This window comes from Protopterus annectens, chromosome 10.part0, assembly GCF_019279795.1.
Source record: "Protopterus annectens isolate FY-2018-M chromosome 10.part0, PAN1.0, whole genome shotgun sequence".
NCBI classification, from domain to species: Eukaryota; Metazoa; Chordata; order Ceratodontiformes; family Protopteridae; genus Protopterus; species Protopterus annectens.
This window is the reverse complement of record NC_056744.1, coordinates 1,762,811,646-1,762,824,742: the sequence shown is the minus strand read 5'-3', so window position 1 is coordinate 1,762,824,742 and position 13,097 is coordinate 1,762,811,646. Positions and strand designations below refer to the sequence as shown.

At 41.0% G+C, this 13,097-nt stretch overlaps 1 protein-coding gene across 3 annotated transcripts in view; it reads left to right on the top strand.

Moving 5' to 3' along the window:
• The first annotated feature begins 298 nt into the window (after positions 1-298).
• LOC122813996 (clathrin heavy chain 1-like) overlaps positions 299-13,097 on the top strand; it is a 139,110-nt gene continuing 126,311 nt past the window's right edge. The window contains exon 1 of one of the 3 annotated variants that reach the window (XM_044086572.1): positions 299-431. The gene's annotated coding sequence lies outside the window, so the exon portion shown is untranslated. The remainder of the gene's footprint in view (positions 432-13,097) is intronic. The other 2 variants (XM_044086574.1, XM_044086573.1) reach the window with 2 other exon arrangements.

The window sequence follows — 13,097 nt, the reverse complement described above, 5'->3', positions numbered from 1 at the left end:
GCTTGATACATGGAGATACTTTCCTACAGAGTCTGTGGGGCCAAAATTAAAGAGAAAATCTGAGAAAGCATGGGACAGACATGAAACAATTTTTTTGAAGGGGTGGGAAGTGTTGCTAGTTAAGGAATTGCTGCAGCTTATTCACTATGTAAGACAAGTTAGGCTAGGCAGTCCATATCAGTTGTAAAACAGTCGCTATTTCTTCATGACATTGGTTAGCAAACCATATTTCAAGAATGTTTTAACAGATTGTTTAGATAAAGGAAACTCCTTCTGCGCACAGGAAGCCTGTTTTTCTCAGATCCCCTGGAGGAGTGACTTGTCATACCAAAATCAAGTATGACAAGAACACACAGACACAGGCAGCAGCAGGCAAGACCTGCTTAAGGAATCAAGTTCACAGGAGCAGGGAGCGGCTGATACAGAAACAGGTACTGTGTGCTATATTATGTTTGTACAAGTTCTGAAGTAAGCCTTCTTATCAAATGTTCTTAAGTTATGTCAAGACTGGTGCAGGGAGATATGACAGCAATGGAAGAAGTCGAGGGAAAGGGCACAGCATGCCTCACAATAAAGCAAGTTAGGAGTGCTAGACACTATAGTGGCTGAGTACAAGTACATACAGAAGGATGTATTAACACTGGAATAAGGTATATCATTTTCCTGAGTGGCTGCAGCAATATACAGACAACCTGGTACAGTCTATACTTGTAAAACAGCTGTGGTACGTTCAGACATGTTCATTGATCATATTCGAGTATCCCTGACATTTTTAATGTGGAACATCACAGTATTTTAATCAAAAATTACTGAAAGGCAAACAGGGTATACTTACCCTGTTTTCTAAGTAACACTCCATAATGAAGGTACTGACTGTTTTCTACATAGGTTGTAAAACTGATACTTAACCATATAAATTACATTCTAGCATAACTGCCGGCATCTCCCAGGAAGAACCCCCTGCCCATATAGTTTGTTGTGAAGCTGCTTTTCTAATGGCCTAAAATAATGTACTGTTTTTCAACTTTTAGTGTGTGTGTGTGTGTGTGTGTGTGTGTGTGTGTGTGTGTGTTTGTGTGTGTGTGTCTGCCTGTGTGTGTGTGTGTGTGTGTGTGTGTGTGTGTGTGTGTGTGTGCATGTGCGCCCTTCCTGGCTTTATTAATAACTGTTTAATCATTCATATAGTCTCCATTTGAAGCTTTATAGTTTAAAATGCAGGAGGTGCTTTTTGATTTGCAGTATTGCTGGACAAAGCAGTGTGTTAAGAACAGAAGTGCCTGACAAACATTTGCAGTAGACCAGTGAGGTATGGCTTCTTTTACTAACAAAACTGTGTATTCAAGGCTTCACACTGTACTACATGTAAAAGAAAATCAAAGGAAAAAAAATAAGACAGGAAAAAAAAGTATGCTTCATTTATCCAGCAACATTGTAGGTAATGGTGAGAAAGAATCATGGGGGGTGGGGTCGTTGTGAAGACTGTACCAAATACTAGGAACGTAAATAAAGAAGTATAACAGTTCTAGGAGGTGCACTGAAATAGAGTGAGAATGGGGGACAGTGTGAGATGAAAGAAGTGTCTACGCTTAAAGACAGAAGGCAAAGGGGAAAAATATGAAACACTGTCAAAGAAGTATGAGGGACGGGGATACAGGGCAACTATGAGACAAGAGGGATGGGGACAGAGGGCAACCTTCAGACATGAGGGCAGCTATTAGAGGCAGTGAGAGCAACAGCAGAAAAGGATAGCAGGACACAGAAGCAGTGCAAAGAACAAGCAGATTGTGGAGGTGGGGAGAACAAGATGAGCGATGGGCATGAAGTGGCAGCCCTTGGTACCACAGGAAATACAAGACAACTTGAGCCTAGTGCCCATCTAAGCCTTGACTGTGCCCACCCTAAACCCTACCTCTTTTTTTCTTTAGGGCTAAGGCAGGCAAGCCAAGGATGAATCTGTTGATACCCACTTATCTAGCTGCTGACTGAAGGAATATAATGTATGGTGCTACTTAATTTGTACTGGACGTCTGTTCCAGAGGTGGGAAGACATATAAAAAAAATCTATCTCTTCACCATGTTTTATTTTGCTGATGTAGATTTAAATGTCTGGGCCTCCTATTAGTGGAACTGTTCGATTTCTGTAGATACAGGAGATTCTCGACTACAAGGTCCCTATTGGCACAGATGGCAAGGCAAAGACCACTCCTCAGAAGTCTATGGGACACTTATAGGCCTTTCTGGTTACTTAGGATTTTTAAGGCAGTGATCTTTTTTATTAGGAACTCCTGAGGACTTTCCAGTTATTTGATATGTCTAGTGAGGCACATCCCAAAGGATGAATTGCATTCTATGATGGCCTAGTCCCTTATAAGCACCCAACATTGCTTTCTCACTTTGATCAGACCTAAATTCCATAGGAGAAAGGGCCCTCTCAATATCAGGACCTGCTTTATGCAATCAATTACCATCAGATGTAAAAACGGAGAAAATGGAAACATTCACGAAACATGTCAAGTGGCACCTACGTAGTGAAGCTAAATGTACCGACTTTAGAGACACTGGCTAACTGCTTGTGCATCTAGTAACAGCATGTACTCATTCATACTGTAAGCATTAATAATGCATATTTTGTACAGGGAAATTCTGTATGTGTCTAATGTCTAAATCATAATAATTTATGCACTGTGAACATTTTTCTGTTAACTTTAGTTTGTCCTTATCTGATTTATAATGTAATTATTCCCTAAGCTGCATTTCTATATTTGTTGACTTGCTTTTGAACTTTATTCATTACTGGGCCTTTATTAAGTACTGTCATTGCTGTATCCCTTGGTTATGAATGAAAAGGGTCTATGGATCACCTCACCTACCCAGCTATCAAACTGTAAAATAAATCAACAGCTAAATAAATAATCAATGCAGAATATAAAGCGGTAACGAGTTTTTAGATATGGATGATATTCGTTTTGTGATCAGATGCATTAAGTCGAAGGACTTCTGACCACTACAGTGGCACAATGATTAAAAGAAAGGGAATTATCACCTCATGTCCCAAGGTCTCTAACTACGGTCTCATTTTGAAGTGCACTATTGTCTATGCTATAAGTGGGTGAGGGGTTGTTGGAAGATTTGCAGGCAAAAACAAAACAAAATGCATATTATCAAACCAAAAATCATAAAAAGAGGGTAGAGGACAGCTATAAAATCTCTGTTTGATATTAAGTATATTTTAAGTCAATTAAAAATAAAACATGTGGGCGGTCCACCTATATCAGACTACTGCATTTCCAGCATAGTTAAAGAGTCTTCTTTAACTCTGATATTGTGACAGATTATAGGTTAACACCTGATTCTGAAATAAGAGCTGTCCATGCTTAGCTGTTATGCTAGTTAAGAAACCATCTTATATACTAATTTCCACAGTCGGGTACAATCAGGACTTGATATGACATAACATACAGTTAAACAGACATCAGGTAGAAAGCTCAGGGATTACCAGTTCATTGCATTCAGAGAATGTACTTGACTAGAATCTTGCACTTAAATTTCCACCTGCTCTTCATTCCTAAGTGGCTTTACACATAAAAGTATAAATCACCTTCTGAAACACTAAGACCGTATGACCTTCCTAGGAGCGTAGCTTGTCTCAGTAGTTAAAGTGCTGTAAATGCTGCAGCAGAGATTGGCTTGGGGATGGTTCGTACTGCCACCACATAATGAGACTCTGGAACAGTCTTCCAGAACTTACAGAGACACCAGAATTTAATAAAATGAGAACAGGCTTTCAATCTTCCCACATGAATGCATAACAAGTTTGTGACTCTGTACAACATAATCTTTATTCTCCAGTGAAACAGATGGTTGCCTCCTATAACCAGACAATATTCCTGCTGATATACTTTTTGTTAAAGCTACACTGAAAAGTATAAAACTTTTATTATGCTTGTCTTGTATAATTTACTTGTGTACCTCATCACTTTATTTAATGTGTATGTATTCCTTACAGTAAAGCCACTTTTGGTTTTCCTGCATCTTCTGCTCTAATGTTAGGTCTGACACCAGGAACTGTTGACTATCTCACACAAATGGTGTAGTAGTTTTAACCATCTGTTCATTTGTAGTAACTGATTTTTAATGCACTTGGATGTGTTTGGATCTTGGAGGTCTGTAATTCTTTTCTGCACTGCTACCAGTACTTATAACTAGTGTGCACCCTACATTTCGCATTACTTTTCACCTGTGCCTCTGATGCCATATTTTCTGGTGGATTTTTGTCCCCGAACACCCAATGATACCGGGTTCTGTCCAGTTGTACAATCTAACAATCAAAATATACATAAAACAAAACAAAAAAAAAAACAAGAGGAGGCGAGGTACGGCAGGAAACAATCCGGGAGGGGGCATAGAGGAAGAGATGGTGGGGAATGTCATGGAAAGAGCGTCGTTGGTTAGGGTATGGGTGACATATGGTAAAGAGATGGCTGAAAAGCAGCTGACAAGTCATGAGACAGAGGTGTCAGGGGATGATAGGAAAAGAACTGGAAAGACACGAGGAACATGTTAGAAGATGGAAGAAAGAAATGGAGGGGCATAGGAGAGATGTAAGGACAGGACCAAAGTGGGGCATGGAAGGTTGAGGAGATGGTGGTGGTAGCAAGTTCATGGAAAGATATGGGGAATGATGGAAAACTGAACAAGCAGTGGACTGTGATATGGGAATGACTGCAATAACAGGAACACCACTAAATGGCTGCGACAGGCATTGGAAAATAATGTGTACAGGTTCATATGGAAAATGTTTTATTGTATTCACTTACTAGACTTCCAGTTAATTAAAAAAAGGTAAGTGGAACTGATCCAAGCTGGACCCTTTTCAACCATGGCCTCAGAACTTAATTATCATTTAGATATAAGCAACCCTTAGTATAAGTTGCTTAAAATATGATGATAGGAAACAGCACTATACAATATGAAATCCATTTAATATACATGGTCATAGGTTCATAGGTAGGTACTAGGCTATCTGCCCGAAGGCATTTATAAGCCTAGCCAGAATGTGTTGGATTTCGCCGCCCCTTAGATTAGTTCCCTGTGCCTCTGTCCAGCAGAGCCACTGAAGTGATCCCCAGGGTAAACTTTCTGTTTCCCATCCACTCGTCAAGGTTTCTCTTGAAGAATGTTAGCGAGGAGCTCTGCCTAATGTAGACTGGAATCTTGATCCAAAGCATGGGAAGTCTCTGGGACAGGAATCTATCCCTCCAGCATGTCCTATTTATTGTTGTGGTGAGGTTTAGATCCCCAGAGCGTGTGGCTCAGGGGATATGGTTTTCTTTAGGTGGAGCATGTCCATCAATTCTGGGCTGGACATGGCCTTGTATGTCAGGCAGAGATCACCTCTGAGTAGGCAGTATGCAACTGAGTACAGCTGGAGTTTCTTCACTCGAGCTGCATAGGGCATCTGTTTGAGGCCAGTGATCCTTTTGGTGAGGACTTCTGTGGTCTTTCCAGCTGTTGCAGGTGTCTTGTAAGGTACATCCCAAATGGGGTGTTGTACTCTATGAGGGGTCTGATGAGTGATGAGTAGAGGGGCACAATGACCTCTTTTGATATGGATGCAAACCCTTTTGTGATTAGGTGGGCCACATAGAAGGATTTTCTAACCACTTTGGCAATGTGATTATCAAAGGAGAGATTACTATCTGCTTGGGTCCACAGATCCCTTACTACGTCTTCCATATTTAGGGGACTACCACCTATGTGGTAGTTTGTGGGTACTTTGTTTTTTCCAAAGGGGATGACTATGCACTTTTTGGCATTTAGCTTGAGGTTATGATTTTGACACCACATATCCGTCTCAGTGAGACCCTTTTGGAGGATGTTTGTGTCAACCGGAGCATCAATTATAGCCCCTAGTTAGCAGCTGTCTGTGAACTTGGTCAGCCATAGTCTTCTTGTGCTTGCCTGTACCTATGAGAAGTATATGCCAAACAGGAGGGGTCCTAGGACTGAGCCCTGGGGAACGCCACTTTTAACCGGTTTAGAGTTGGACCTAGCTCCCACAACTCTCACCATGTGGGTTATATCCTTGAGTCAGATGGCAAACCATCTTGTGACGTAGGGGTTTATATTCAGGCTGGTGAGCTTGTCTATAATACCAGAATGGGGAATGGTGTCGAAGGCCTTTGCGAGGTCTAGGTAGGCTGTGTGTACCACCTTTCCCTCGTCTATAGCCTTGGTAACTGTCTCAAAGAAGTCCACCAGGTTTAGGCATGATCTGCCCTTAACAAAGCCGAACTGGGTAGGGTCCATTGTTTGGAAGTTCCCAATGTCTCTGTTAATGAGTTCCATGATGATGCGCTCCACAGCCTTGCAGATCAAGCTAGTCAGGCTTATAGGGCGATAGTTCCCGGAGTCTGTTGTGGCTCCACCTTTGTGGAGCGGAATAACCATTGCTGTGTGTCACTCTATTGGCATGTAGCCTGTGGAGAGGCTGTGTTTGAACAGTGTGTTTAGGTGAGGGGTTAGTTCATCTTTGAGCTCGTGTAGGACGCAGCCTGGGAAACCGTCTGGTCCCATTAATGCTGTGTTTTTGGCTTTGGACAGGGCTGTTTTAACCTAAGTGTCTGTGATTTCAAGGGCTCTACATTCTTCTAGTATGGTTATGGGCCCTTTTGTTGATGAGAGGGGGTTGAAGTTTGCACTGAACCTGTCTGCCAGGATGCTGGCGATATCAGTTGATTCAGTGCATTTTGTGCCATTCTGCACTTACTCCGAGCAGATCTGAGTATTGCCACTTAGATTCTTGACATAGCTAAAGAATGCCTTGTGGTTATCTTTGGAGTCCTTGGCAATTTTTCTTTCGAAGCTAGCCTTGGATGATTTTATGAGGGATCGTAGTTTCTTGCTGATACTGATCAGGGATGTCTTCCCTTCTTGGGATTTTACTCTTTTCTGTACTAGTTTCCTCCTTCTATTGTATAGCTTGTTTATGGCAGGGGTCCACCAGACTGGTTTCCTTTTCTTGGAGGAGTGAGTCTTGGTTTTAATTGGGATAGCACGATCCATGCAGTCTTGTAGGTGTCCGTAGAATGCATTAATAAAGGATTTTGCAGCTTGGACAGCGTTATCATTTAGCATGGGGGCTTTGAAACTTTCCACCTCGGTCTTAAGTAATGTGAAGTTTGCTTTTGAAAAGTTTTTTCATGGTAGTTTCCTTGACTGGGGGTGGGGGTGGAATGTGGATAGCCAGAGTGTTTAGTTTATGGTCAGATCTAACCAGCGAGGGGTTGACCTCCGGTGTGGAACACCGGTCGCCCATGTTGGTGATGACCAGGTCCTCTGGTGGGAGTGTTGACCAGTTGATCCAGGGCATTTGAGTTTATAAATTCTAGGAAATGTTGGGCAAAGGAGTTAGTACTTGAGTAGTTCTCCCAGTTAATGTTTGGGTAATTAAAATCACCCAATATTAGGGTGTTTGGTAGGACCTTTATGTTTCCCAGTGTTTCCAGAAACGCGGAATGGGGGTCCTGGGACATGGAGGTTCCAAATGTCTCTGTTAATGAGTTCCATGATGATGCGCTCCATAGCCTTGCAGACCAAGCTAGTCAGGCTTATAGGGCAATAGTTCCCAGGGTCTGTTGTGGCTCCATCTTTGTGGAGCGGAATAACCATTGCAGTTTTGAATTGCAGTTTTGCCCATTGTTAGTTGCACGTGGATGATCTCTGCAGCATCGTGCTGTGCCACTAACCTGGAGGCGTGGGTATCCTTGATGAATATGGATACGCCCCCACCTTTTCTATTTTGATCCGGGTTCTGTGGCCGAAATGTATGGTATGAGTTGTAGCCTGGTCATGCAGCAGTTTCAGTAAATAATTATTCTATTTTATTTATGATAAAAGATTCAAAGACACAGTCTACAACAAAGACAAAAGAAGATGAGGGAGAAGGCTTTCGGTGATGATGTGAACAAAATCAGAAGGGGATTAAGGGCTGATGAGAAAAATAAAATAAGAGGACTATAATAGAACATGATGGGAAACTGAAGGAGGGCTGAAGGAGATGGTGGGAACAGAACCAGAAGATAGGATGGCACGATCCATGCATTCTTGTAGGTGAACTAATGGGAAGCTCTGAGTTGAGCTCCACATGGATCATGGGAGTGAATGGGAAACTGTAAGAACAGGACCAACATTGAACATGGGAAATGCTGGGAATAAAACAAGAGGGGGGCATAGGCAGCTGATATGAAATTAAGTTCATGGACCAAAATATGAGACAGGGTTCAGTAGAACATGGAGAAACAGGATTAGATGGGGGTCTGAGAGTACCTGTCTGTAAAGAGTAAATAAAATAACACAGTGTAAAGATGGGGCTATGGGGCATACACAGAACAGAACCAAAGAAGGAAGTGTGGAGCAGGGCTATTTGGTGATTGGTAGAGCAAAGGCACATGATTCATACGTAAATACTAGGCAATCATTCTACAGACTATTACATTACACACATAGCTAATAACCAGAGAGTGACCACAGATGCAAATCAAACTCTGCATCTTGTGTCGATAAAGTAAACATCTTAACCATCATGCCAACCACAACCCCAACAACATAACAGTGTGAGTGGAGATCCTGAGTAAAGAATACAGAGTGCTGCTGCAGAGTATGTGAGGAACAGGACCATAGGGGAACACGCAGCAATGTAGTTAGGAAGCACAGGACCAAATAATGCACTGCTGGAGGTCAGGTGACAGGACACAGAGTGGGCTGTAGAGTATGTGAGGAACAGGACCAGACGGGAACATGCAGCAATATAGTTATGCAATGCTGCGGGTCAATTGACAGGACAGAGTGGGCTGTAGAGTATGTGAGGAACAGGACCAGAGGGGAACACACAGCAATGTAATTAGGAAGCACAGTACCAAATAATGCACTGCTGGAGGTCAGGTGACAGGACACAAAGTGGGCTGAAGAGTATGTGAGGAACAGGACCAGACGGGAACATACAGCAATGTAGTTAGGAAGCACAGGACCAAATAATGCACTGCTGGAGGTCAGGTGACAGGACGCAGAGGGAGCTGTAGAAAATGAGAGTGCTATGGCATTGAAGCACTAGATTATGAGTGAGAAGGCAACAGCTAAGGCAAATTAAGGCTTTATAATAAAATAAAAATAATATAATATGACATAATATAATATAATGCAATACAATATAATATGATATGATACAATATGATATAATATAATAATTCCCTTACTGCATACCTCTTGGATTTATTATCGTTGTTTTTCCCTTTACACCCTTATTATTATATTTTTGTATATAGATATGTTTAATTCCATGGAGTACATTATTTTTTTCTTATCCATTGTATTAATGACATTGTTTTGCTCTGTATTATTGTAAACTTGTCTCTACTTGTATGTCTGTTTGGGGCTTTTCCCCTCGGGTCTCCATTGAAAAAGGGTACATTCTTACCCAGCTGGACCAACCCAGTTAACAAATGCAAAATAAAATAAATAAATAAATAAATATAATATAATATAAGGTGTTATTTGGGTCCACAGATGTTACAAAGTGGGGGTTATCCTCACACTCTTCTAGTCACTTGTCAAACTACTTCTGGAATAGTGTAGTAAATCTGGGAAGCTTCTAGGAAGAAATAAATTAAGTCTCCAGAAGGGGAGGTTATCCTTTCAATCTACTGTTCACTTGTCAATTTGCAGCAGGAATACTGTTCTCAATCGGGGAGGCTTCTAGGAAGGAAGAAAGAAAGAAAGAAAGCCTCCAGAAACAGTACAAGAAAAGTCTACCAACATAATAAAAAAACAGTAGGGACAGAGCAGTTTGGACCTGATCTTCACCAACACTCCCCCGAGTGTACCACATTTTTAATTTCTCCAACCTTGGTTAAGGTTGACCACAAGTTTGTAACCTTCTCTTTTAAAGCCACTTACCCACAATGGTAAACAATTCTAAATTCAAGGACTTTAAATTTACAAACTCCTTTAAATTCTACGATGACCTATCTAGGTTCACTTGCAGTGTTACCAGTTCAGCTGCAACCTTTTCATCTGAATTTTAGTTCCATATAAAATGTGTTTAGCTCCAGCAGTTACCACTAGAACCAAATATAATGGAAACTGTAAAAAAATAATGGTGGTTCACCAGCATAAATTGGTTCTTCAGCAAAATAAAAATACACACACACACACACACACACACACACACACACACACACACACACACACACACACACACACACACACACACAAACACACACTCCCATAAAAAAATCTCCTAATATTAAAGGTAAACAAGGAACTAAACACAACCATCAGAAAGAGCAAAGGAGGACATGAAATGAAACTGACATCAAAAGCTAAAGATAATGACAAATCCTTCTTTGGTTACATTAGGAAACTGAGAAATAACATAACATCTTGCAATTTGCAGAGCTAATCCAAAACGGCACTGTCCACACTGACCCCAAAGACATAGCTAACATACACACAGACAGATTTAGTGACAATTTAACCAGTGACCTCTTCAGATCATCATGGAACATGCCCTGGCTGTCCTAAGACAACATCTGTTGACCCATACAATTTACCTGGATGCCTAATTAATAGCACCAGACATGCCCTTGTTGAACCTCTTTTGCAGCTGGTTAACTTAAGACTAGTGACAGGTTATGCCTCTGAAGTTTAGAAAACAACTATAGTGGTGCCCCTCCAGAAAGGGGGGCCCCCTACCACAGACCCCATGAATTGCAGGCCTATCAGTCTAACTACCAAGATGGATCATGGCCAACTGAGGCTCTGGGTAATACATAAGGGATCCCCTTCATCCATACCAATTAATGTTTACTTGGCCATCTCTTCGAAATGACCATAAGTAAAGTTCAAATTTCTCACTGTACGTACTATTTTTTTCTTTACATTCACAATGAATACAGAGATTTAGATTTATGTTTTTTTTTTTTTTTAATTTTAACAGCATAAGTACTGAAGGCCATTTGCCGAACAAGAAAAAACAATCTGTCACATTAACGAGAGCAGCAATGACTTACTATTCCCTTGAAACTTGCATTTATTTACAGTGCACCTGACAAGCCATTAAACTGAAAGAAGCTTGGTTAGTTTCCATTTAATGTCCTGCTTGCCTGGACTATGACAGTTATATATCTGTATGCAACTACAACAAGTGTTAAGCATATACAATTATAAATTCTGAGTAGACAGAAAATCCCAAGATCCATGTGTGTGCGCATGTGTATGTGTGTGTGTGTGTGTGTGTGTGTGTGTGTGTGTGTGTGTGTGTCTGTGCGAGCGCGCATGTAGAGGGGGTCCAAGTGTATTCTCCCTGAGAAAAATAAATAATTGGTATGGTGCATTTTACTCATTTCACTTGCTGGAAAGTACAGTTATTTAAGTAAACATACCATAAAAGTAGATGTTTGAATGATCACTACTGCACTAGACATAGATATATGGGCCGTATCCTGCATAGGATACAACACCCAGCCAGCTTCTAAAACCTTTAAGGGTATTTTCCATGTACCCAACCAGTTCTTCAACTTGAGTTAAACTGAAAGAAAAGAGAAGGTTTGGGTGCCAAGCCCTTCAGAATTTTCAAGCCAACTGAGAGAGACGGGGAGAGGCTAAAGTCATGAAGAGGTTAAGGCTCGGAAAGCAAAAATGTACAGTCAGAGTCATGATGTAGAAGCAGAAAAAACTAACTATGACCCAGTTGAACCAGGCTGGAGAATGTTGGTGAATATAGGGGAGGAGGTGAGGTCTCGGGTACATTATAAAAGAACCCTCCGCTGAATTGAAGGTGGATATTATGCCCCCCCCCCCCATGCCATTAAGCTCCTTGCTAGCTTAAAATTCATCTCTGAGCAAGGAGGGATTGGAGTGCTGGCAGATCCAGAAAAAGACATGGAGCACTGGGACAGCAAAAGATGTGGCGCACTGGACAGCGAAAAATGTGCAGCACCGGTCTCAGCTGTGAAATATAACAGGAAGAAGACAAAAAAGTGCTAGGAAAGTGAACATGTGGATCCTTACTCTGGCAACAAAAACATACAAAAATACAGGAGATGAATGGAGAGAGCTGCTACTGCAACAGTCATCAACTGAACATCCCTTCAGAGCTTTCCTATAACTGAACAGTACTCCTCTTCCTGCCTTTCGAGGATCAACTGTCAGTTAACGCTATCCATTGCTGGGCAGATAAGTTCTTTTAGGGAAAAAAAACTTCCACATTTTAATTTTATAACTTAACTTTTATTTTATAACTTAATTTTTATTTTACAGAAGGTGAACTGTTTTCTGAGACATTATTAGTTTTAAGCTAGGAAAAAGTGTTTTAATTGACTGTCATCTCACTTTTATTAACTTTTAAGCAGGAGCATTACTCTTACTTTTGTGGGAAAAAAAGAAAGGTGCTAAAACTAATTTGAAAAGTATTTTTTTCCTTCGTAAAAGTTGCGTTATTTTACTTTTTTTTGACAGGGAGGTCTTCAGTAAGTATTAAAGTGGTTTTCACTATGTTCTTTGTGGGAAAAGTGAATTTTTTGTACTTAACCTGTTTTACTGACTACTACTGCCAGGCTCCCCTGGAAATCAGGCATCTTTTTCGGCTTCACCTTGGAACAACATATCAGCACCTCAGTTCCTTCTTCCAGCCACAAAAAAAAAAAGCCTTTCCCACCATAACGGGCTACTAAAGTGTCTCATCTGCAGATGGCTAACTGCTCTGTGGCCATTTCTGGTTCATCAGACCATTCATCTTTTTTCTTTACACCCTCTGGTATAATCCCTATACCCACCATAGACCTAAGGTTAGACATGTCCTCTGCAGCTGTTGGACGCAGGAAGAATATAACACATCTGCAAAACCAAAAGTAGCAGAAATGTCTATCCTTTAAGTAGCCTAAATAAAAAGGAAAGCTAAAGAAGGAGCCAAACAGAATATGCTACGGCAGGCATAGGCAATGCTTTTGGTCTGACATCCAAGAAACAGAAATGCCTGCACCTGTAAGTTGTCTAGGCATCCAGGGAAGAAGATATAAATATATAAATAAAATCAATAA